The sequence below is a fragment of the Neofelis nebulosa genome, chromosome 3, assembly GCF_028018385.1.
Source record: "Neofelis nebulosa isolate mNeoNeb1 chromosome 3, mNeoNeb1.pri, whole genome shotgun sequence".
NCBI lineage: Eukaryota > Metazoa > Chordata > Mammalia > Carnivora > Felidae > Neofelis > Neofelis nebulosa.
The window spans coordinates 95,070,471-95,097,305 of record NC_080784.1 but is presented as its reverse complement, the minus strand read 5'-3'; the positions used below and the strand labels follow the sequence as shown (position 1 = coordinate 95,097,305).

Genomic DNA, 26,835 nt, shown 5'->3' with positions numbered 1-26,835 from the left:
TTTCATATACCATTGTGCCTATTTTTGTCATTTCTATGATACCTTATGCAGTCACCTTTCAGCTGTTATATTACCTCACAAATATGCAGTGATTTCCAAAGTGTTTGTGAACTATGTATTATTTTATTGTTGTCTGATTTTCCCAATATTTAGCACAATGCTTGGAACAAGTAATGTATTCAAAATGTTGGGTAAATATGTGAAAACCTCTCCAGACGATCGAGTTACCTGTCCATCAGTCTACTCAGGAGGAATGGTGTGATAAAAAATGGTCTGCAAACATTTCCTGGATGTCTGTATATATCAAGAAGTGAATACTGCATTAAATATAATACACATTAACATGCATCTAATTAATTAGGTTCTTGTGCATGATAAAAGAATAATGGGAAACTCTAAAAGATATTGCTTTGAGATATTTCCCTCTGGACTCATTTACAAGCTAACAGAAGGATGTAAATCTGGTAATCGGTAAAATTTGCATATTTGTGAAAGAAAGATCTGTGGGATGATAGATCTTTAAGAACTTTGTTCTATTGATATTTTATAAGTTCATGCCATGGGATTGTGAATCCATTTGGGAAAAAAAGCTTTCCTAGAAAATTTGAGGCTAAACACACTGAAATATAATAATGTCTAATGTAAAACACTAAAGATGCATATAAACTTCTTATTGAGAAAACTTCACTTGTCTTTGATTTTGCATTTTTCTTTGCATATCACAAAGAAGTCTGTACATAAAAGTTCATGAGTAAAAGAATACAGTTGATAGTATTAATGAAATACAAGAATATTTGAAGATCTCTGAAAAATAAAATAACTGCTTTCCTTTAGATTATGTGAATAGCATTTTTATTATGTATAAATTTTTAAATGAAATATTTTTAAACAACAAATCCAATCTTTCAACATTTTTTTCCCTTCAGTTGTACAAGAGGAGTTTCTAACCTGGGGACCTTGGCTTACAGTTAGCATTCTGACTACATCTTCTAGATACTATAAGAAGACTAATGCATACTTGAACACATGAGATTTTACAGAGGAGAGATCATACATATAAAAAGGATTTTTAAAGGTTTTTAATGTTTATTTATTTATTTCTGAGAGAGAAGGAGAGAGAGACAGAGAGACAGAGAGAGGGAGAATCCTAAGCAGGCTCCACTTCGTCAGCACAGAGCCCAATGCAGGGCTCCCTCTCATGAACCATGAGATAATGACCTGAGCTGAAATCAAGAGTGGGATCCTTAACCGACTGTTAAAAAAAGGATTTTTAAAAGAATCTATTCAATCAAAAATGGTTAAGAAGCAGAGGTGCATATAAAAGGATCAAAAAACTTAATTTTTGTTGAGGTTAAAAAAATTTTATTGATGTGTACCACCTAATATTAATATTAGTAATGCATTCTTTTAAATAGTAACCATAATGTTGTTTTGCTAATAAGAATCAGGTCTTTGTACATGTTAAGTCTTCTAACTGTAAGATCGATCTTCACCTAGTTTACCATTTTACCAGTTACATACTTCTCTATCAGTTTTAGATCTCTGCTCAAATGCCTTCTCTGACTACCATATCTAAAATAACCACTTTCACCATCCTTTATAATTTCTTTATTCTGCTTGTTAATTCCTTGAAGCACTTCACACATGCAAGCATCATGAAGTTAGTGATATCATGTCATGTTTACTACTGTGTCCTTAACTACCTAAACATTTCATAGGGGTTCAATAAATAATTAGTGACTATTGAATATTGAATGCATGACACTATAAGAATTCCCTATCCAACCTAGTATTGATATTACACCAATATAAATATTTGACTTAGCCCAATACCTTTCCTGTTGTAGGTTCATAATTTTTGATGAATAAACCTGAATCAACACATATTTCTAAAGCTATCATGTATTGGAGAGATATTTCTATATAAATAATTGCATAGAATACTAAACAAATATTTATTAAGAGTATTATGAATAATGTATGCTCTACTGTTTTTGTTTCTTTAATTATTGAGTTAGAAATATTTCTTTTTTTCAACGTTTTTTTTTTTTTTTTTTTTTTTTTTTTTTGGGACAGAGAGAGACAGAGCATGAACGGGGGAGGGGCAGAGAGAGAGGGAGACACAGAATCGGAAACAGGCTCCAGGCTCCGAGCCATCGGCCCAGAGCCTGACGCGGGGCTCGAACTCACGGGCCGTGAGATCGTGACCTGGCTGAAGTCGGACGCTTAACCGACTGCGCCACCCAGGCGCCCCGAGTTAGAAATATTTCAATGCCATATCTTCCTTTTCCATTTGTCTATTAATGAGCACAAGGTTTCTACATCTTGGCTATTATAAATAATGTTGCAATAAATATAGGGATGCATATATCTTTTCAAATTAGTGTTTTCATTTTCTGTGGATAAATACCCAGTACTGGAATTACTGGATTATATGGCAATTCTATTTTTAATTGTTTTAGGAACCTCCATACTGTTTTCCACAGTGGCTGCACCAATTTACATTCCCACCAACAGTGTATGAGGCTTCTTTATGGTATCTAAAAAAAAAAAAAAAAAAAAAAAAAAGAATAAACAGAGAAACAAATAAAGAATGGAATCAGACCTGTAAATACAGAGAACAAACTAATGGCTGCCAGAGGGGATTGGGGTGGGGGGATGGGCAAGTGAATGAAGAGAAGTTAAAGATACAGACTTCCAGTTACGGACTGAATAAGTTATCGGAATAAAAGTCAATGCATAAGGATTATAGTCAATGATATTGTAATAGCATTGTATAGTGACAAATGGTAGCTACATTTGTGGTGAGCATCGCATAATGTATAAACTTGTTGAATAGTTATGTTGTATACCTGAAACTAATGTACTATTAGTTGCATATCAACTATTCTCAAATAAAAATTCTTTAGAAAACATTTTAATGCCAATAGACTTACTAGTTGACAAATTTCCTTTAAACTAACAATAAGGAGGTTAGAATAGAAATAACTTACAACTGAATATAATAAAACTTGGAATGAATAGAGAAGAAAAAATAATAAAATTACCAAGATTCAAATTATATTTGAGAAAATTTTTCAAGGAAAAGCATAAACTACAACAGAAGTCGGTGCACTTATGGTCAATAATAAAATAGTACACAGATTTTTAAATAAAAATACTAGGTTATTTTTCCTTCCAAACTTCATTGCATATTTTATTTTTTTATTTTTATTTTTTTTTAATTTTTTTAACGTTTATTTATCCTTGAGACAGAGAGAGACAGAGCATGAACAGGGGAGGGGCAGAGAGAGAGGGAGACACAGAATCTGAAACAGGCTCCAGGCTCTGAGCCATCAGTCCAGAGCCCGACGCGGGGCTCGAACTCATGGACTGTGAGATCGTGACCTGAGCCGAAGTCAGAGACTCAACCTACTGAGCCACCCAGGCGCCCCTTCATTGCATATTTTAAGGTTGCTTTTGCTTCCCAAAACAAAGAATAAATTCCCAAAGAACACTGTTAGTAATGACAGAGATAAGCCAGTAGGTAACTAACATACTTTTTTTTTTTTTTTTTTTTTTTTTAATTTTTATTTATTTATTTTTTTTTTGGGACAGAGACATAGCATGAACGGTGGAGGGGCAGAGAGAGAGGGAGACACAGAATCGGAAACAGGCTCCAGGCTCTGAGCCATCAGCCCAGAGCCTGACGCGGGGCTCGAACTCACGGACCGCGAGATCGTGACCTGGCTGAAGTCGGACGCTTAACCGACTGCGCCACCCAGGCGCCCCAAAATTGTTATTTTGACCAATTTATTTCAATTCTGTTGTCAGTTTTGTGAAAATAACTTAAGAATATAGATGATACTCTATATGCAAGAAGAAAATTAGTGCCTATTTAATAAGAAAAGAAATACATTAAAATATATTAAAGAACTAACTCTGAAAAACAAAATAACATTGAAAAAAAATAACAATGTTACCTGTATATACGATATTAATGAATGCTTTAAAAATCATAATTATGTTCTGTACTATGATTTTTAAACTTGTTTAAAATCTTGTTATTAAAAGATAAACATTGATCTAGAAATTAGGTCCTAAGTTATTTACTTTTTAAATAATTAGATTCTTGAATAAGTTCACTGCTGGGATCATTCTTAAATGTTCCACTTTACTTTGTTGATGTATCACAAATAAATGACTTTTCATAACAGCACTTTAATTTTAAAGTCTTTTAAAGTCTTTTAAAATAATTTGTATATTTTCCTATTAATTTAAAAGTTAATTATTTTAGAAGGAGCTGCATTTAACACTCAGTGGTGTGCCAGTCAAGAAATATGTATTGGGTCCGTACTCTGTATTAGGTATTCTGCTGGGTTTCAAAAATTAAAGTATGAACAAGACAAACATATTTATTATTTTTAAAAATGTTGTGGTCTATGAGGGTAGAGAGATAATTAAAACTCCAACTAATTATTAAGAAGTGATAAGTTTTTTAATAAAGGAAATAAAGAGACTATCAGTGATGAATTATGATGTTTCACTATATACACACGGTACAAATAATCTTACTATTGAAATTATAGTATTAAATTATTGCCATTATTATCTAAGATATGTTTCTGCGTTCAAAGTTTGTAGAACTGCCCCAAGAGGCAAAACTCTTATTTCTAAAGTGTCTTAAAAATAATTTCATTTTGGGGCGCCTGGGTGGCTCAGTCAGTTGGGCTTCCGACTTCTGCTCAAGCCACGATCTCATTGTTTGTGAGTTCAAGCCGGGCATCGGGCTCTGTGCTGACAGTTCAGAGCCTGGAGCCTGCTTCTGATTCTGTGTCTCCCTCTCTCTCTCTGCCCCTCCCCCGCTCACACTCTGTGTCTCTCTTTCTCTCTCTCTCTAAAACAAATGAACATTAAATTAAAAGAAAAATCATTTTATTTTACCTCATGTAGACTCTACCCAAAGTAAAAAAATTCTCCAAAAGCCCAAATAATTTATTTCAATTAGTCAGTTATTTGTAAAAACAAAAAGGGATTGACCTGATATTTTATTTGTCTTCACTCCATAAAAATAATCCTTAAACTCAATTAATGTGACAAAATTAAGTTTTCACTAGGTATTTAATTTTTCAACCTTATAGCCATTTGGCCTTAAATTCTACAACTTGGCCTCATACAACTGTACAATGTAAGTTTAGGAGATGACATGAAACAGCCCCTGGAGATGTTAAGTCTGCGAAAAAGCTGCAATTTGAAAATCTCGTTCTTTTTCAAAACACAATCTTCTCTCTTTGCCTCTGGATATCAAAAATTTCAGTAGCAGTAGTTTATGATCAAGCTATCGTGCTATGTATTTATTCCAGCTACACAAATACCTAATAAACAACATTTCACAACTGCTCTTTAAGCCATACTGTGGTCAATGAAACACGTCACATCTGAGATTTGACATCAGTTGAAGCACTAGGACTTAGGGAGCTCAGATAAGCTTTCAGCAATGACAGAATGTGTTCCTTTTAGCATTAGCATCAAGTGGTTTCTATCTAGGTATTATGTTAAAAAAGAAAATAATCTCTAGCGCATGATATAAAAAGAGGAAGTCATGGGGATTGGCATCTTTATGTACAGAACCTGAAGAGTTCACAGTTTGAAATGTTATAATCCTCTCTCAACATTATAATTATCGCCTTCAAAAATTTCTTTGAAAGTGTTCTTTTATTATCTCAGTACACAATGGTATGCCAGATTATAACTACTTTTTCAGTGAGATATTAAATTATCCATATTGGGAAGCACAAATATTTTAGCAAGCAAAAAAATAAGCAATGGTTTTACCACAAGAGACATGACATTTACAATGGATGTCTTTGTCACTTATTTTATTGCTAAAATGATATAGATTTATCAAATTCCTAAAATATGTTACTGTAAGTTCTCCCTCTGGCTATTTAATTTTATTGGATATACAATATAAGTCTGAGTATCAATTTAAAGAATGTCGAAACAAATTCCTAAAATTGAAATTTTGTTAAATGTAATGAAGTACACATTCAGTGTTTCTGCCAACGCATTTAAGCATAGAATCATCTGTGTTTCCAGCATTTACTCAGAATTATAGAATATTTTTGTAATAAAGTTTGAGTGACATTAAAAATTCTGCACGTGGAATTTTTTTTTTTTAATATAAAATGACCATGGTCATTTTATAGGATTGTTTACTCAAACACCTACTTTGGGGAGGGAGGGGGGATGGTCTAAAACTGACCACGCAAGTGTTGGCCAAAGACAGAGCAGAGAATCCAAAATCTGGCTCAGGTTGTATTGACTCCATTAGGCCTTAGTTCTCTCCTCTGTAAAATGAAGGCTGTGCCGCACCCACTGAAGAAGTTCTGTGACCTCAAACACCATTTTAGGCTCTGGAGTGTTCCATTCTGAAGGGTTCAGAGAGTTCCAGCAACTTGAAGGTAGCATAAATGAGGATCAGGCACTGATACCCTGCCAGACAGACCCATCTGCATACTTGGAATGTCCTGAAGCCACAGGTGAGGTGGGGGGAGGGGCTCAAAGCATCTTTTGCCCTGGATGGAAGAGATTCCAGAAGATGACCACAGACTGGACCATCAGAGGTGCAAAGCCAACAATCTACAACCTGGAGGTCAATTTCCCAGATCCCAGGTTGCAGCAGTCCACACTTGAGAAAGATTTTTCTGATGCTCCAATTACAAAATAATTCCATGTTTCAGATTGGGGCTGAAAGGGCAGCATTATAAAACTGCATGGAGAATTTTAAGATCATATTCATATTTTCCAAAGGTAATTTTGGTATAGTCCTCATTATGGCACGTTTCCAAGAATATGTTTAGCAGGAAAAAGCCTTTTTTTTCCTCTCCCAGCTGTTAGAGTTTTGTTATTCAGGATTATGCCTGTAGTGTAATTTTGAAGAGTAGTAGGCCTTCATTTTACGTACCAATACAATTTTTTTTTAATCAGCACAAACACCAATTCATCTCAGATTTATTACATAAAAAAAGTGTGTAGGTCTTCTGTCCAGGTAATAACTAAATGCTGTAAAGTTATCACAGGTACAATTGTATCCAAGAAACTACACTAATGGAATATAATGCTTAAAATCTTAATTACACACAAATCAGCATATTACAAACAAAGGTTGTAGAGCTACAATTTTTTCTAACACTTTCTATAATTCATTAGAGTATATTTTTCTTTCTGGATGTGAATTTCAACATAACATTGAATAGTTCATTATTTAAGAAGACAAAATATAAAATCTCAGGTGAATATTAAGAAAATAGACCCAAATTGCCCCTTTGAAAAATCTCCCAAGATTTCTTTTAGAGATCCAAATTTATTATCAAGTGCTATTTATTTATTTATTTATTTATTTATTTATTTTTAAATGGTTATTTATATTGAGAGAGAAAGAGAATGGGGGTTGGGTGGAGGTAGGCAGAGACAGAAAGAGAATCCCAAACAGCGAAGAGCCCTGTGCTATCAGCACAGAGCCCGAGGCAGTGCTCAAACTCATGAACCACGAGATCATGATCTGAGCTAAAATCAAAACTTGGATGCTTTACTGGATTGAGCCCAGGCGTTCCTGGAGCATGGAAAGTACCCTGTTGGCTTAGTCATGTGGTGAATTGAATTGTTTTGATACAAGTCATCTGAATCATTTTTGACAAAACTCTATTCAGATAACTTTATTTGTATGGATACAGAACTTTATACATGTAGCTTTCAGCTCTTGATTCAGAAATATGCTCATCTGGAACAAACTGATGGTTGCCCGTGGAAGGAGAAGGGGAATGGGGAAGGCAAAATGAGTGAAAAGGAGTGGGAGACACAGGATTCCAGTTATGGAAAGAGTAAGTCATGGGAATAGAAGGTAGAACATAGAGAATACAGTTTGTGGTATTGTAATAGCATTGTATGGTCATAGATGCCATGTACACTTGTGGTCAGTTTAGCATAACGTATAAACATATGGAACCACTATGTTGTATGCCTGAAACAAATATAACACTGTGTGCCAACTAGACTTCAATTTTAAAACAAAGGAAATATGCTCATTTTGGGGGCGGGGGTGGTGGCTGGCCAACCCCAACACTGGTATAGCTTACTGGTATACCTTTAGGAATACTTCAGGTCTTTCTGGAAGTTTGTTGAGCCACTAAGTAGGATAATTATTTAATACATCTTTTTATTGACTCTGAATTTCACAATTTGGAGACATATGTTAAGGACAAAGGCAAAGTACTTTGGTACTACACACAAAAAAATTGGTGGCTCCATGGTTATTCTGTCTGACCCAATAACTAGATTTTAAGCTCCTTCAGGGGAAAAAAAAAAGTATTTACATTTTCAGTAACTTTCTGTATAACACATTAACCAGTAAGTATATAAAGTGTCTACTGAATTTAATTAATAATTGAAAGGAGAAATTTGATGTTATTGGATACATAAACCTTATTGAAATATATTATTTGTGAGTATGATCAATATTTTGTTTCATTTATGAAAATTAATATAGAGTGGAATATCTTTAAATTGTTGATTAATAACAGCTTATTTTAAATGACTGTAGCTTCTATCATAAAGGCAGAATATGACATGAGTATCAGAATTCAAAAACAGAGAATTATAAAATAAGTTGTATCCAATTGTTTACTTTCAATTTCTCACATGCAGTTTAAGGACTTTTCAGTTCTTATATCGTCATTTATCAGTAATTTTTAAAAATGCATAAGTAGATGGGGCTCCTCAGTGGTTCAGCAGGTCAAGCATCTGGCTCTGGATTTCAACTCAGGTCATAATCTCATGGTTCATGGGTTCTAGCTCTGCCACCAGTGCAGAGTCTATCAGGATTCTCCTTCCTTCTCTCTCTGACTGCCCCTGCTCACACTCTATCTCTCTCTCTCTCTCAAAATAAGTGAACATTTAAAAGTGTATAAAAAGATAATTTCTTAAAAATACTTGAGTTATTTATTATTTATTTATTCATTCTTAAGTTAATTAACATACAGTTTAGTCTTCGCTTCAGCAGGAGAACCCCATGATTCACCACTTACATATGACACCCAGTGCTCATCCCAACAAGTGCCTTCCTTAATGCCCATCACCCATTTAATCCATCCATTTAACAATCCTCAGTTTGTTCTTTGTATTTAAGAGTCTCTTATGATTTGCTTCTCTCTCTGTTTTTATCCTATTTTTCCTTCCTTTCCCCTATGTTCATATGTTAAGTTTATCAAGTTCCACATACGAATAAAATGTGATATCTGTCTTCAGCTGTCTGACATATTTTCCTTAGCATAATACCCTCCAGTTCCAGCAACATTGTTCCAAATGGCAAGATTTCATTCTTTTTCATCACTGAGTAGTATTCCACTGTGTGTGTGTGTGTGTGTGTGTGTGCGCGCATGTGTGTGTCTATACCACATCTTTTTAATATGCTCATCAGTTGATGTACATTTGAGTTCTTTGCATAATCTGACTATTGTTGATATTGCTGCTATAAACAGTGAGGTGCATGTGCCCTTTCGAATCAGCAGTTTTGTATCCTCTGGATAAAAACCTAGTAGTGCAATTGCTGGGTTGTAGAGTAGTTCTATTTTTAATTTTTTGAGGAAATTACACACTGTTTTCGGAGTGGCTGCACCAGTTTGCATTCCAACCAACAGTGCAATACGGTGTCTCTTTCTCCAGATTTTCATCAACATCTGTGGTTTCCTGAGTTGTTAATTTTAGCCAATATTTATACCAATAAGATACACATGCCAATAAATTGAATGGGACTTTATCGAGTTTTCATTTCAAAGCAGGTGATTTTTTTACCTTGCATTATTCTTCCTGGAAACTGCATATAGAACTTTAATTATTTCCAGAAAGAAGATATCAGTTTATCTTTTTAAATTTTCCTATTTAAATTCTAATGATACCAGTTTCTTTAGTGGGAAAATTATCAGCTTCTCTTTTCCTACGCAGACACTTACATAGAAATAAAAATAATGCCTTTGCCAGATGGGAATGCTGACATTGAATGTAGAATGTGTTTCTACATAGGCTTAGGGTAAGGTAGTAAGCAGTGCAATATCTTGTCATTTTTAAAGAAGGAAATATTTGAAAGTGTTCATGCAATTGTTCCATCTCCACCGCTAGTTATTATACAAGTAAGTTTTTACTTAAGTCAACCTTGAATGATAGCTTGAATTCCTTTTACTACTCCATGTTTTGTGGACTTCATTTTCTTTAAGGGTCTTCTTTTCTTGATTGGAAAAAGAAGCACTACTCCATATTTCCTAGGAAACACTATAGGCATAGGTAAGAGCTAAACTAATGTGTTGTCATTCTTTGACAATTTCTATTAGCTGGAAGGAACAGAAGTGAGCTCTATGTCACTCCCAAACTGCTAACCAGCTGTGACATTTTGTGCTACTTATAACATGATTATGAAAATTAGGAAAAGAAACATTATTAAAATAATGATCATTACTATTAGAGAAATGATTAATTGATTATAATTTAATTTAGAAGTGATTCTATATTAAAAACGCAGGTTCTTAGAAAAGTTTTAATTACTAAGTAGTTTGAGATTTAAGATAAGTACTCGCTCAAATGCCTCAGCATAAACTCTCTGGATGTGAGGAGCTGCTTATGTAATTTTAAGAAATAATTAATCTTTATTTTTGAGAGAGAGAGAGAGAGAGAGAGAGAAAGAGTGAGTGAGGGAGGGGTAGAGAGAGAGGGAGACACAGAATCTGAAACAGGCTCCGGGCTCTGAGCTGTCAGCACAGAGCCCAACACGGGGCTTGAACTCACGAACTGCAAGATCATGACCTGAACCGAAGTCAGACACTTAACTGACTAAGCCACCCAGGTGCCCTAAGAAGTAATTAAATAGAAAAAAATATATAGTTGAAAAGCAAGCATCCACTATTTTTAGGTCATATTTAAAGCAGAATATTTGTACATTTTTCAGAAAGTGAGTATCTTTTAACATAAACATATTTATTCGGGTTAGAACACAATCAGCACAGTACATGAAAATTGTAGCTACATCAAGCAGGGCCACTTGCCAAAATGTTTAGTATTAAAAATATGTTCCAGATAAAAAAGGAATTAGAGGAAAACAATAAGTGATGCTTTCATCCCATTTAAGCTTCATTTATCATTATTCTATTCTCACTCCTTTAATAGCCCATAATAAGGTCAAATTTTCACACTAAATTTAACCACAACAACTAACTATAAGTTTTAGGTATAAAAATATTTATAAATATAACTGGGTCTCTATGCTCTTGATATTCAGGAAAGATAGAATATAGCCAGCATATTCTCATTTGAATGGACTAAAATTTAGTCATTTATTCAATAAATATATATTAATTACCTATTTTATCTCAGTCAGTTTTCAAGGCTCTGGTGATGCATTTGTTTACAAAGTAGATAATTGCACTTGCTTTCAGGGATCTTGTATTCTTCTGGTAGAAACACACACAGAAATTCACATATGCAGAAAAACACATATCATCAAGGACCATGAGTAGGTGCTGTGAAGGAAGATAAACCTGAGTTGCAGTTTGCTTTAAAAGCACTGGTCAAGGGATGCATCATGGAGAAGGTATAATTTGAACATACTGTGGAAGCCAGTAATACAAGCACTTGAGGTAATGTAGACCATTACATCATGTAGAAGGATACATGAAAAGGCCCTGAAGGAGAGTGCATGGGTGTATTCCAAGGACATTACAGAAGACATTATGGTTGGAACTGAGTGCAGCAATTGTAGGGCAAAGGTAGTGGAGAGAGATTTACTAATACTGGGGTTTGTATTTTATTCACAGTGATAGAGTAAATTTAAGAATGGTGAAAATGTGAATGACAAGATTGTTCTCATCCTTGAAGAGTATCTATTGCTAATGTTTTAACAATGGAGAGTACATTGAGAAGGATGGTTGTAAGGAGGCCAATTACGAGGTTCTTGCAATGACTCATGTTATCATATTGATGTTTGGACAAAGGTAGTGGTGGTGAAACTGGTAACAAAAGTGACAAAGTCAACTGGGTTTCCTCATAGGATATATATGAGTTGTGATAGATAAGGATAAACAAAAATGTTACTAACACTTAGGGTCAGAGCATACATAAGGATGGAGTTGCCATTTCAGGATGTGGGAAAGGCATAAGTAAAAAGCAAGTTGAATGGTGGTGGGCAAAGATCAGACTTAGTTTTTGTACAGTTGGTTTTGAGAAGTTAATTTAAGTGGACTTATTGAATAAATTATTGATATAGGACTTTCCAGTTTGAGCTCCAAAATATAAAGAGCTTGGAAGTCATCACTCTTGTCCTTATATTAAGTAAAAGCTAAACAAATTAAAAAAAGAAAATGAAAAAAAAAAAGCTGAACAAACTGAAAATCAATGACTTCTTTTGGACTCATCAGAGAACGGAGGTCAGAGGGCTAACCTCTCCCCACACATCTGGAGAGACATGTAATCCAGCGGGTCACAGCCAAGGTCTCCTTTGCTGCAGTAAATGCCGCTGCAGCCATTAACTAACAGGAGCACTTCAATGGTAATTTGATGAATGACTGAAAGCTGAGTTATCTGGAGTGAGAAGGAGAAATTCTTCTGGTCACAGTCTTACAGCAGCCTTCTCGAGAATTTGATGCTCTATTTTCAGGAATCCTAACAAATTCTCATAATACCCAAGAAAGAACCCTTTGTGGCACTGGCAGAGGGATAAAAATACCATTGTGCAATATGCCCACTTCTTTCTCCATAACGAATTCCTATGCTCTGGCAAGAAAAGACTTTAGAAGACCTCCATTCCAGGGACACCTGGGTGGCTCAGTGGGTTAAATGTCTGACTTCAGCTCAGGTCATGATCTCACAGTTCATGTGTTCAAGCCCTGTGACGGGCTCTGTGCTGACAGCTCAGATCCTGAATGGTTCTGTGTCTCCTTGTGTTTCTGCCCCTCTCCCACTTGTGCTCTCTCTCTCTTCCTAAAAAAATGTAATATATATACATATATGTATATCATATATTATGTATGCTCAATACATATATATATATATATATATATATATATATATATAGAGAGAGAGAGAGAGAGAGAGAGAGAGAGAGATTGAGAACTCCATTCTACCTGGGAGAAGGATATTTACCTCCTGCCATCTCATTCTATACTTCTTGTATCACTTAAAATGTGGATAAGGAAAAATAAATAAATAAATATGTGGATGAGGATAAGGAACCCTTATGAAGGTCACAGACCAGATACACAGGCTTATTAAAAGACTGACATGTAATCATAGGGCTAGAATGCTTTTTGCCCTTGACACCTTGTTACCACATCATTAGGACTCCAGTATCCAGTATACTCACAGTGGACTCCAGCTCAATGAGCTGCAATATATAGATAGATTCTACTTAAGGAAGAGTCTTAGGGAAGTCAAAATACAGCATGGAGGAAGAAAACAGAAGAAAAACACTAGAGGAAATTGAAGCCTTGGCACTTAAAGCTACAACAAATATTAATCACTGCCAACCACTAGCCAGGAATCATATAAGGCCTCATATTGAAGAGCTATTTGTCTCAGTTCTATTATCCAAATTATCATGTCCAGCTTTCAAAAAAATTATAAGAAATGCTAAAAGTAAAGAAAAAATATAGTCTAATGAAACAAAAAGAAATCAGAACTGGATTCAGATACGATACAGACTTTACAATTATTAAACAAGGAATTTAAACTGAAAATATACTAACCTGGAGTTCAGAAGAAAATTTCATTGGAGGCATTAATTTGTTGTCAGTGTATTTTAGTATTCAAAATCCATAAGATGGATTAGAAAATTTACAGAGCAAATGGTAGAGAAGAGGTGTGAAAATTGAGTTCTGAAGCCCTCCACTGCTTGGAAAGGCTGGAAGAACCAGAAGTAGAGATTGGGAGTGTGATGTAAAGCCAAACCCAGAAAAATGTATGCTGTGGAAGGTAGTAAGAGAAAGTGTCTCAGGGAGCAAAGAGTGATCTTCTCTGGTAATGCTTGCAGATAGGTGAAGTTAGAGGAGAACCAAGCAGCCATTGGATCAGAGTAAAGTATCAGTGGGATCATTGATGGAAGGACCAGAGAAGACTCAGTAGGTGATGATAGTCAACAACAAATTGGCAGATGTAGAAGATAAAAAAAGAGGAGAAGAATTAGAGATAGAGAATATAAATAGTTGGAACAGTTTTGTTGTAAAGAGGAAAAGGATAATAAGGCTGTAGCAATTGCAGAATGTGGGTTGAGAAGCTTAATTATAACTTAATAATGGACTTATAATAATTTTACTCTCTATGCATAATAAAAATAGATGTGATGATTAATAATGCAAAAATTAAAGGAAATAATAATTCCTAGAATATTATCCCTGAGGAGGCCAGGTGAAATGGGCTGAAGTACATACAGGGAGTATTTGACCCAGGAGAAGTGCGTTCATCAACATTTTGTAATAATTCAACATATACGCTTTCATTATCCTCTCTAATCCTTCCTCGAATTCCGCATCAGACTACACTTTGTCTTTGATTGTTTTGCTGAGTTCAGGGTATATGCTACCACTTTGAAATTGTATATTGCTGGAAAGAAAGGTGTGAGGACCTATCCTGCATGGGCATATTCTTACAACAAATGAAAACTACTTAAATTTGATTATTCATTCAACACTGTGAAAACCTAAGCAAAAAAAGCAAGCATACTAAGAAATGAGTCACCACTGATACAATCTCAAATGTAATGTTTAAATTTTATATCAATGACATTATCTGCAAACATCACTTTTTTTTCTTTTATACTGCTAGTTCCTTCAATTTCTATTAGATATGCCAGGCCTGTTAAACTGACAGAACTTAAATATGCCTAACACTGCTGTGAGTAATGAAATGCAGAATTAACCAGGTTCTGTAATTGGCACAGCAGGTAATCACATACCAGTAACTCAAATATTAACTCTGGTTTGTAGAGGCTAACAAATTCATCTCTGCTTCCGTTCTGTTGGGATTTAAAGGATTATAAAAGGCCAGGATCCCAAGGTTCTGGGTTCTATAGACGAGTTTCTCATTCCAAATAGAATTGTTCAGAACGCTGTATTAGGGTTTGCCTCTGTGAGAAATAAAAGAGCATCATGGGATAGCCACTCATGCAATGTTGTATTTGTGTAGTCAAACATGGTTTAACATTTATGATTCTGTCTCTAGAGCAAAGCAAATAGAAGAGGAATAGTAATGTTTTCAAAGAAACATCTATAAATGGAAAGTAAGCATAAGGGCATTTTGTTTTCCTTTAGATGCTTTTGTTTTAGAATATATTTTGCCAAAGCCTCATCTAACTCTGTGCCATCACAGAACATATATTTAGAAAGATGCTTCATGAAAATAATTTTTGAAAGTTTACTCAAGTAAAATGAGAAATCTCTGCTTTCTATATTTTTGAGATTTGTGCTGCACCTAAGAAATACCTATAATAGCACCTATAATAATAATTATCCTCAAATATATTTTTCCAAAACAATTTCTTTGATAAAAGCATAAATATATGATTAAATAATTTTCCAGCTAAAACACTTAAGAAAATAGTGGCTGATTATTTTTATCTACAGAATGAGAAGATTACATTATTCTCCATGTGTCTAGAAACTTATGAGGAAAATCTTAGACTTGAGACTATGGAGGAACTGTTTGGGCCATTTAAGATCTTCCTGATTGGAAGAATATTTGTATTATGTATGACAGAAATGTATTTTTTCAGTTTAAATGATATCTGTTTTGTAACAAGAAAGGTAAGAGCCAAAGACAAGCAACATTTGTGACTAAAAAAATTATAAAAGGATCTTGACATTTTGTTATATTTTATTCTGTCTTCAGTGTGATATATTATTTGGTTCAACACTTTGGATCAGTGAGCTATGCAACTGACTGAATACATTTTCTAAATTTTAAAATGATAAATGTTTAAGAAACATAACTGAGGGTATCATATACCTTATACAAACTAGTGATTCAACCTTTATGGCTTTCAATCATCATGCGTTTCATATTACCTACTTTGCCAGATCACTGTGATTTTATGATGACTCAAACATGAATAACAATAAAAGAAAATAGCTTTGATTGATGATAATGGTACTGTGAAATTCATTAGGAATTCAAAAGACTTCAGATTAAGAGTTCAGTTCAAAATTCAGCGATCAGAATCATTGGACTCTGGAACTCATGAAATCAGAATAAAATGCATACACACTTTTAGATAAAACTGTTTCTGAATTGCATATACAAATCAATTATTTATATGATTTTTATTCATAAAATGGAGAAGCCATTGCCTCCAAAGCTTTTACTCTGAACCTAGTAAAATTAGAACACATATTTTGTGATACAGAAAGACTTGTTTCCTATATTACAGAAGTAAAAGGTAGTATGTGATTTCATGAAATGATTCCTAAATGTTAGTCTTCCAGAGAAAAAGAACATTATCAAATGATACTTTAAATAATTTTATCCTGTAATCATGATCTTTACTGAATAAGTTCCTGTGACTTTATTTAAAATCAACTTAATGGAAACAGAAATCTCTCTTTAAAATAGAATTTTAAAATGGCTTGCATAAATATATATTAAAATTAACCAAAATGTTATTGCATTTTTTCTGAGAAAATTTTATAAAGTATATAAAGGTAAAAAGAAATATTTAATATTTGGCTTTTAAGTATACGATTATTAAACTATATTTCTAAAGTACATTGTGAAGAACTCACGTTAAGAATTCAGAAAAGATTTTTTACTAGAAATCCAAAGTCTCCAAAGAATGACCTCGTGCAAGCCATTTAAATCATAACAAAGTTCTTGAATAGCAAAAAATAAAATCACAAATTATAATAATAAATACAATAAAGCAATTTTATACAAATGCACAAACCTGATAATCTATGCTGATAGGTTAGAAAATAATTACTTGCTTCCCTAAAGAAAAGCAGCTGTAAATTATTCAGTGGTTACTCCAGCACTGATGGAAACATTCCTTTGTTTTGTATTTCTAGCTTAAAGAATTCTCTATCAAGACTTAGGCAGCCTTCTTATTTCTCTGTAATTATGGATAGTGTGGTTAGCCTTTAGTTTTCACATCCACATTTATTTTCTTTAAAGAATGTTCTTTATTCCAAATGTTTCTTTCGTTTTTTTTTTTTTTTTTTTTTTTTTTTTAATTTGTATTACTTAGGAAGACTGGTAACCCTTCCTTGAATAAAATGACTAATTCTTGAATAGTGGAAGAATTGATTGCTAAATTGTGAGAGAGACATAAACACATCAGCACACACATGCACACACACAAACACACACACACACCTTCACCTATCTGTCATCTATTATCTTATCTATCTATCTATCTATCTATCATCTATCATCTATATGAATTGATGAAACATGACCTGTAGGGAAATAGGTTCTACTTACATAAATGGGTTAGAAAAAAATCTTAGGGCAGAGAGCCGCCACCACGGGGTGAAAACGCCCAAGACTAGGTAGTGAGATATTGTAATGGGGTCACGAGTAAATTTACTTTCCATCTGATGCCAATGCATCTTTATCACAAACTCCACTTGCCCCACAGACCCTTTGCTTCTTACACATACAATTTAATGATTACTGTCTGAGTATTTTCTTCATGTTTACCACATGTGTAAGATCTCTTTTTCTTCACTTTCACCACATGGGTAATATCTTGTGAGCTCAATAAATAAAGAGACAAAACCCCTGTTCATGGCTCTTATCTCCTCCAGGACATTAACCTCTCTTGTATTCAATTCTGCATACACTTTCTTGTTGGAAAAGAGAACTCCAGACTCATAGTCTGTGACAATGACCTAGATACAAGTACTAAAAAACAGAGAGTGCCAGCCGAAAGGCTCAGATCTAGCATTCTGACCTGGATAATAGTCCAGTAATACTTCAGTGTGAAAATATTATTCTCCTGGAAGATTCCATTGTATAATTCTCATCAAGCATTATTTTTTTTGTGTGTGTACTTGTCATTCCCAAACACTGGTAAACATTTTTTTCACATTTTTATTACCTCATTTGTCATTTTAAGTGTACAAGTCAATGAATAATCATCTTTATGAAGTTTTTTCTTTTGTGTTTTGTTTGTGATTTTTCCTGTAATGCCACTTGATACTTTAGTTTTATGGTTGATTGTGATAATAATGAAAACCAACATTTATTTAGCATTTACTTTACCCCCACAATAATAAAAATATTTTATACATAATTTCTTTTTCAATTATTTCAATGTTACTATAAATTAGATAATAGTTATTCTAATTTTATAGATAAGGATGGTAAAATGCAAAGAGATAATACGCTTCTATATTATCCATATTTTCTTATGGTCTTCTTTCAGTCCTGCTACTCCTCAAATCCTTTTGTATTAAAGGTATTTATGTTGAAGAATGACAAGAAGAAATTATGTCATAGAGGCTGATTATGGCTCTGTGAATTAATAACTCGGTGAATCTGAGCAAGTAATGATTATGTCTGGATCTCAGTTTCATATTTGTACAATGAGGATAACACGTAATGAAATGCTTGATTTTAATACACATAAGTAAAAATGTATGCAAAACCTATAATGCTTTGGCAGATTCAAAACTATCAGTAATGTAGGTATAGAGATTATAATTAAAGTGGGAAAAGTTTGATTATTAAGAAACAAAGTTTACATTTTGGAGGTTAATTGACTGATCACACAAGTTAACTATCCCCTCATGGTTCCAAGTACAAGATTGCTCAACTGTAACATAACTATGGGAGTATTACCTACGTGGTACAATTATTTTGAGGGTCAATTTAGATGATTCATATAAAGCAGAGTGCCAGACACATAAGTATTCAGTAACTGTTAGGTATTTTTTGTTATTGTTATTATTTTTCACTTTTAGTGTAGAAGTTTACATCTATTTTTCTGACTCCTTTAATCCTAGAACTTCTAGTTGCTTATATACATACAGTTTTTATTTTCTACACTTCTAATTCGCATACCAAAAGAAAAAACTGACCCAGATTTATTTTCGGTTTGATGTGCCAGAATTTGGTCCCATTGGGTGGCATTCTTTTCCAAACTTAGCTCAGCCAACTTAAATTACGTGACTTGTTTTATTTTCTTATAATCAATATAGAATTCTCTTATTTGATCCTTAACATCTGGTTTGTTGACCCAAGCTAAGCCAGAGATAACACAATTTGAGGATTGAAAGAAACCTGATTAAGTGCCTCCTTTTATGTATGTGTTAACTATTATACATATTAAATGTCTTGCAAAAATTCATAATCAGTGTATTATTTATCTAGATAAAATCCTTGAGAGCTGCTTTAGAGAAGGAAGATAAACTACACTATTAAAAGTGTTTTAATATTTAATTAACATAATAGTATTACTGAAGATGAATAAAAAGATCAAAAAATTTAAAATTTTTGGAATTTTTTGACAATTATTCTCTGGCAATTATTTCTTATATTATGAAATTTACTAGGAAATTACAAAAAGAAAGTCACCAAATAAGCAGAATATTTTTGGGGGGCAAAAAAGTAAAAAATTGTATTTTTTTCAGTATATTTCAGGAAATGTCATGATTTTAATATCAGCACTATAATATGATTTTACTGTGTTCTGTCACACCAAAGGGTTTCAAAGGAAATAATGTGTGAAGAAATGGCATTTTTACTTCAGAGTGATAATTATCAGCTATATTCCGTAACAGATCACTACAAAGCAAAATAGTGCCTATTATGATTCAAGAAAACTTTTATGTGAAGTTCTTCATATTTGAAGGATGATGGTATTGATGACAATGATAAAATAACAGCACTCAAGTTCCGTTTTTTTATTTTCTCCTGAAAGATCCTAAGGTTATATATTTGAAAGTCTCTATTTCTGCAATCATGGAAGGCAAGTAAAATACCAAATTATTTTCAGGAAAAGGAAATCAAATCCTCTTAACAGTAACAGTGTGATTTGCAAAATGAGATGTTTTCTTTCAATATTTAATCATGACTGCAACATGCTCCAAGAGAAAAACAAAATCAATGACAACAGCAGCAACAGAAATTAACATTTTGTGGCATATCAAAGATTTCCAAATTGTGAGTATCTCATATTTTATGGCCCATTCTTCAGTGATTTATTTAACGCCATGAATTAAAGACTAATACACACTTTCATGATTATCATTTATTAATTGTTCTGAGGGGAAAAAAGTCACATGGTGAGCCAATATGTTAAAAATATATTTTACATCTAGATGAACATGCAATATATTTTAAATCAAAGATGACTCAAAACAAAACTACAGTTTATTAAAATTAACCCAAAGAAGTAGAAATTGTGATGGAAAAATTAACAGAGAACCAATTAGAAATGTAATTGAAGGTTTAATGTTAAAAGTGTCATTAAGGTCAAATGTAAAGATATCTACAATCTAAATGGCTGACAAACCTAAAACTATTTAAATTACCTTAGAATACATGGACTTCTTTCCAAATCAATGTATAAAGCTAACATAAATTTAATGTAAACATGTGATATGTTATACAATGAAAATTGTATATTTTAGAATATACAAATATACATTTAGAATATTTAGAAAAATATTATAGAATAATCTTATTGCAATTATTGCATCATTATGGTAAAACTATTTTAAACATAAAGTTAGGAAACACAGCAATAAATTAAAAGAAAAATACATTACTAAAAAAATCCCTGATATATGAGAATAAGCCTAAATTAAGAAATATATTACTGTTAACATATGAAAGGGGATAAATACACTCATATCATTAGATGTTAAAATATTTAGATGTAGAAGGATTTAGATTTAGATGTAGAAATATTAGATGCAGAAATGAGCAACTATCTCTTATCCAAATTCTATATAAAGTGAGAATAAAATAAAACCATGCATTTAATACTGTCTGTTTTCAAATCTCAACAGCAAATAAGTTCTTAATTTGGGAAATATAAAAATGAATTTGAGTAATGCCAGAATTTGAGAGGACTAACTTTTCTTAGCCTGATTATTGGACCTTGATTTGAAGTCCTAGTGGCACCAGAAGAAAATAAGAATTTATGTTTGTGGATGATAAATTTTAAACCTGAGAAAACCCAGCTCTAGAAAAAACAAAAAAAACAAAAAACAAAAAACAAAAAGCAAAAAACAAAACAAAAAAACCCCTAACATTAACGAAAGAATTTTTAGGTCATCAGATACATGAAAAATCTATTCTTGGCTTTATCAGTAACTACTTAGGAAGCTAAATAGCTAAATCATTGCATTTATATTAACAACAAAAATTATGGAAATGTTTAGGAATAAATTTAACAATGAAATGCAGGAACTACTTGGTGAAATTAAAAAATCCTACTTCAATTTATAAAGCAGAATTTAGATATAATGGCATAAAATATATTTTTTAAAGTGAATTACTGGTTTATTATTTTATTTTTATTTTATAAAAGTTTTAATGTAAATCCCAGTTAATGTTCAGCGTAATATAAGTTTCAGGTGTACAATATAGTGATTCAACATTTCTAAACAACACCTGGTGCTCATTACAAGTGCACTCCTCATCCCCATCACCTATTTAACCCCCCCCCCCCGAGCCTCCCCTCCCCAATCTCCCCTCTGGCAACCATAGTTTTCTTTTCTTTTTTTTTTTTTATTAAATTTTTTTTTAACGTTTATTTATTTTTGAGACAGAGAGAGACAGAGCATGAACGGGGGAGGGGCAGAGAGAGAGGGAGACACAGAACTGGAAGCAGGCTCCAGGCTCTCAGCCATCAGCCCAGAGCCCGATGCGGGGCTCGAACTCATGGTCCGTGAGATCGTGACCTGAGCTGAAGTCGGACGCTCAACCGACTGAGCCACCCAGGCGCCCCTAGGTTTCTTTTCTTTAGTTAGGAGCCTGTTTCTTGGTTTGCCTCTCTCATTTTTTTCCCTTTTTTCATTTGTTTTGCTTCTTAAATTCCATATATGACTGAAATCATATAGTATTTGTCTTTCCCTGATTTAATTTTTCAATTATTTATTTAAATTATAGTTAGTTAACATACAATGTAATATCACTCTTAAGAGTAGAATTTAGTGATTCACCACTTACATATAACACCCCCAATGCTCATCACAAGCATTCTCCTTAATACCATCACCTATCTGGCCTATCACCCACCCATCTTCTTCCATCAACCCTCAGTTTGTTCTCATTAGTTAGGTCTCTTATGGTTTGCTTCCCTCTATCTTTTTTTTTCTTTCTTTATGTTCATCTGCTTTGTTTCTTAAATTCCACATATGTGTGAAATCATATTGTATTTGTCTTTCTCTGACTAATTTATTTTGCTTAGCATAAAACACCCTAGCTCCAACCACATCAGTGCAAATGGCAAGATTTTATTCTTTTTTATGGCTTATTATTATTCCATTATGTATATATCTATATATCTATGTATCTATATATCTATATATCTGTATCTGTGTATCTACCTATATCTATATCCTATCCATATCTATATCTATATCATCTGTATCTAAATCAATAATCTATATACCATCTCTTCTTTATCCATTGATCAGATACTTGGGCTCTTTCCATACTTTGGCTATTGTATGTAATGTTGCTATAAAATCAGGGTACACGTATCCCTTTGAATTAGTATTTTTGTATTCTTTGGGTACATACCTAGTAATGCAATTGCTGGATCATAGGGTAGTTCTATTTTCAATTTTTTGAGAAATCTTCATACTGTTCACAGTGGCTGCACTAGTTGGCAATTTCACCAACAGTGCAAGAGGGTTCCTTTCTCTCCAAATATTCACCAACACTTGTTTCTTGCATTTTTTTTATTTTAACCATTAGTACAGGTGTGAGGTGATATCTCATTGTAGTTTTGACTTCTATCTCCCTGATAATGATATTGAACATTTTTTCATATGTCTGTTGGGCATCTGTAGGTCTTCTTTGGAAAAAAAAAAAGTCTATTCATGTCTTCTGTCCATTCTTTAGTAGAATTATTCATAATTTTGGTGTTGAGTTTTATAAATTTTGGATACTTTTTATCAGATATATTATTTGCAGATATCTTCTCCCATTCTTAAGATTGCCTTATAGTTTTGTCAATTGTTTCCTTCACTGTGTAAAAGCTTTTTATTTTTCTGAAGTCCCAATAGTTTATTTTTGAATTTGTTTCTTTTGATTGAGATATATCTAGAAGGAAGTTGCTATGGCTGATATCAAAGAGGTTACTGCCTGTGTTCTCATCTAGAATTTTTATGGTTTCCTATCTCACAGTTAAGTCTTTCCCCCATTTTGAATTTATTTTTGTGTATGTTGTAAGAAAGTGGTCTAGTTTCATTCTTTTGCATGTTGCTGTCCAGTTTTCCCAACAGCATTTCTTGAAGAGACTTTTTTACATTGGATATTCTTTCCTGCTTTGTTAAAGATTAGTTGACCATGTAGTTGTGGGCTCATTTCTGGGTTTTCTATTCTGTTCTATTGATCTATGTGTTTATTTTTGTGCCAATACCATACTGTCTTGATGACTATAGTTTTGTAATTTACCATGAAGTCCAGAAATGGGATATATCCAGATTTGTTTTCTTTTTCAAGGTTGCTTTGGCTAGTCAGGGTCTTTTGTGGTTATACAAATTTTTGGAGTGTTTCTTCTAGCTCTGTGAAAAATGCTGGCGACATTTTGATAGTATTGTATCAATTGTGTAGATTGCATTGGGAATATAAGAATATGTTCATAAAGAATTTAAAAAAAGAATGCATATGTAAATAAAATTGTCATGAGAATATCATGTAATTTTGTATAAATTATTCTTGTATTAAAAATATTATCAAAGTTTTGATAAAAGAACAATGGCCCTAGAATTAAAAAAAAAGATAAACAATAATGGGAACTTGCCTTATTATATATGAATAAATCATAGAAGTCCTTTGGGTTAAATCAATAAAATACCAATGTTATATAACTTTTCCTATGTGTTTTTTTTTCTAGGTTTACAGGTTCAGATCCCACACTTAAATATTTTTAAATGTAAAGAGTTTATTCAAATTGATCAGAAATAGAGAAATAGTCAATTGACTAACAAGTATATGAGCAGACAAGACCCTGAAAACTCCAAATAATTAATATGAAAACGTACCTTGAATGATAAATAGGAAATGGTGAGTAAAAGAACAGTGACATTATTACTGATCATATAGGCAAAATCTAAAAAATATAGCATCATGTGAAGCTAATAGAGCCACTGACAGTAATGAATGTATATGAAACTTCATACGTTGTTGTTGTTGCTTCGCTAATGAATTTACAGAATCTTATGTAATGCCACAAAGGAGAATTTCTTTATAGAAATCATATCATACTGCATAAATTTTCATCTCAAACAACTTTATTTTTTTTTATTTTTATTTTTTTATTTATTTTTGGGACAGAGAGAGACAGAGCATGAACGGGGGAGGGGCAGAGAGAGAGGGAGACACAGAATCGGAAACAGGCTCCAGGCTCTGAGCCATCAGCCCAGAGCCCGACGCGGGGCTCAAACTCACGGACCGCGAGATCGTGACCTGGCTGAAGTCGGACGCTCAACCGACTGCGCCACCCAGGCGCCCCTCAAACAACTTTAAATGTAAGTGAAAATAATGTAAACAACTTAGGTGCATATTCATAGGGAAATAACTGTACAAGATTGTTTTAGGGACTTCAGTCTTGGAGATAATTGCTACAATATCCTTTTCCTAGTTTGGAACATCAGAGAAATTTTCACCTATACTTAGGCATTCCAAGATCACGGTTCTGAATCCTATGATACTAACGCAAAATGTTTGTCACCCTCTCTGAGGTACTGAACTTGCTCATAACCCCTGTCTCTCACCAGGGTTCCCATAATGAGAGCTTGTCAGTGATTAGCCATTTTCCCAAATTCCTTATATAAGACTCCACTTATTCCCTTTTCGAAAGGTGAAATGTTGACTTTCCTCCTCAGTGCTTTCTAGTAGTGCTTTTATCTACTATTCTTGCAAGAAGATGTTTGCAGAGTTAAACTTGTTTAACTCCTAACAAATCCAGAAAATCACATTCTTTGCAGATGAAATCTAAGTTTCGTATTTTTCAGCTCCAATTAGAACCAAAATACATGTGATCCACAGTGAATCCAGCAATTAAGCAATAGGTTTTTTGTCAGCCAATTGGATAGGAAAATAGCATTGGTGTCAAGAAACATTATTATTCATCAAGTTCTGAAGATTATGAGATGTTTGTGAAAATATGTATCCAAGATAAATCGATTTTATTAGTTTGGCTACCTTCCAAAATACTTGAAACATTAATATGTAGATAGTAGAAAAAAATTAAGGATTAATTCCTGCTGGATATGTTGATAAATGATTCTTAAATATTTTTTTATTTTTTGTCTCAAATATATCTCCTTAATGTTTTTAATTCTTGAGATTTCTCTATCAAACAGTTGTTATATTATTTTTCTTCTTCCTCAGTTGTTGTTATGTATCTTAGATGAGAAAGTTACTAATGCAAGAGCTTTGTTTAAAATGAAATATATATGTGTGTGTATGTATATGTGTATTTATATAATAAAGCAAAGTCTTTTAAAAAAACTTGTCTTTTTAGATTTCTTCATAATGACACCATAGCTGTTCATGCTGTTAAAATCTACTTATAATTAGGGGAGGAGCCAAGATGGCAGAACAGCATGTAAGTCTTTTGTGTGTCTCCTGTCCATGAAATACAACCAGACCAACACTAAACCATCCTACACACCTAGAAAACTGATTGGAGGATTAACACAACAATCTGCACAACCTGAACCACAGACTTCATCAGGTACTCGGTGCGGAGAGGTGAACTTGGGGAGAGAGAAGGCGCAGGAAGGGAGGTGCTTCTGTGAGCAGAAAGAGGACAAGAGACAGGGGGGGAATACAGGAAAAGCACTCCTCCCCAAAAGCAGCTGGAGAGAAAGTGGAAAATTGGAAACAGCTGCAGGGACTAAAATAAAAGGGAGGAGGGAGAAAGGAGAGTGTTTAAATTCCATCAAGACTGCAAACAAGGGAAGCACAAAGTCTGCAACTCCACAGGTCGATACCTGATGGTGCTCTGGTGGGAAAGGCGAATCCCCAGAAACAGAGGGCGTCCAGGAGGTTCTCGGGCCACACGGGGAAAAGCCGTTCCACTGCTGGAAGGACATTTGGTAGAGACTGTTGAAGCCACCTGGTTCCAGCAGACCCCGGAAGGCAGCCACATTCGCTGGTGCTGGGGCAATGTCATTAAGGGTGAAGCCTGGTGCTGGATTTGTTGTGATTTTACATAATCCTTGAAACGCTGCTGCTACACTATCTCACAAACTTTTTCTGGGGCAGGCTGGCACCTGGCCAGTTTCGGGACACCAGCAGCAATAGGCCCAGTAAGCATTCCTGGGTACAGCTGACATTCAGCCATTGCTCATTCAGCCATTGCTTGGCAACACCCTCCCGCAGAGGGGCAGAACAGGTCAAAGCCTCAGTCCTTCAGAAATAAGGGACCAGGGAAAACAGCCGCATCTGAAACAAAACTTGGGAGAAAGGTACTGCCTGGAGCCTGGTCACGCAGAGTGAAAAAACGGGGAGTGGACGAAACCTGAAGACAGAGGATGGATGTGCGATTGCTGATTGGGGAGAACAGACTGGCTCGCTGGGTGGCGCCATTTTCACTACTCCCGCACATGCGCATACATACACGCACCTACAAGC

General features: G+C 33.9%; 1 long non-coding RNA gene across 1 annotated transcript in view; it reads left to right on the top strand.

Moving 5' to 3' along the window:
- The first annotated feature begins 6,431 nt into the window (after nucleotides 1-6,431).
- The window catches only part of LOC131506138 (uncharacterized), a 38,051-nt gene continuing 17,647 nt past the window's right edge, over nucleotides 6,432-26,835 (top strand). Inside the window, exons 1-3 of the long non-coding RNA XR_009258751.1 lie at nucleotides 6,432-6,521; nucleotides 20,009-20,175; nucleotides 24,089-24,258. This is a non-coding gene — a long non-coding RNA (uncharacterized LOC131506138). The remainder of the gene's footprint in view (nucleotides 6,522-20,008; nucleotides 20,176-24,088; nucleotides 24,259-26,835) is intronic.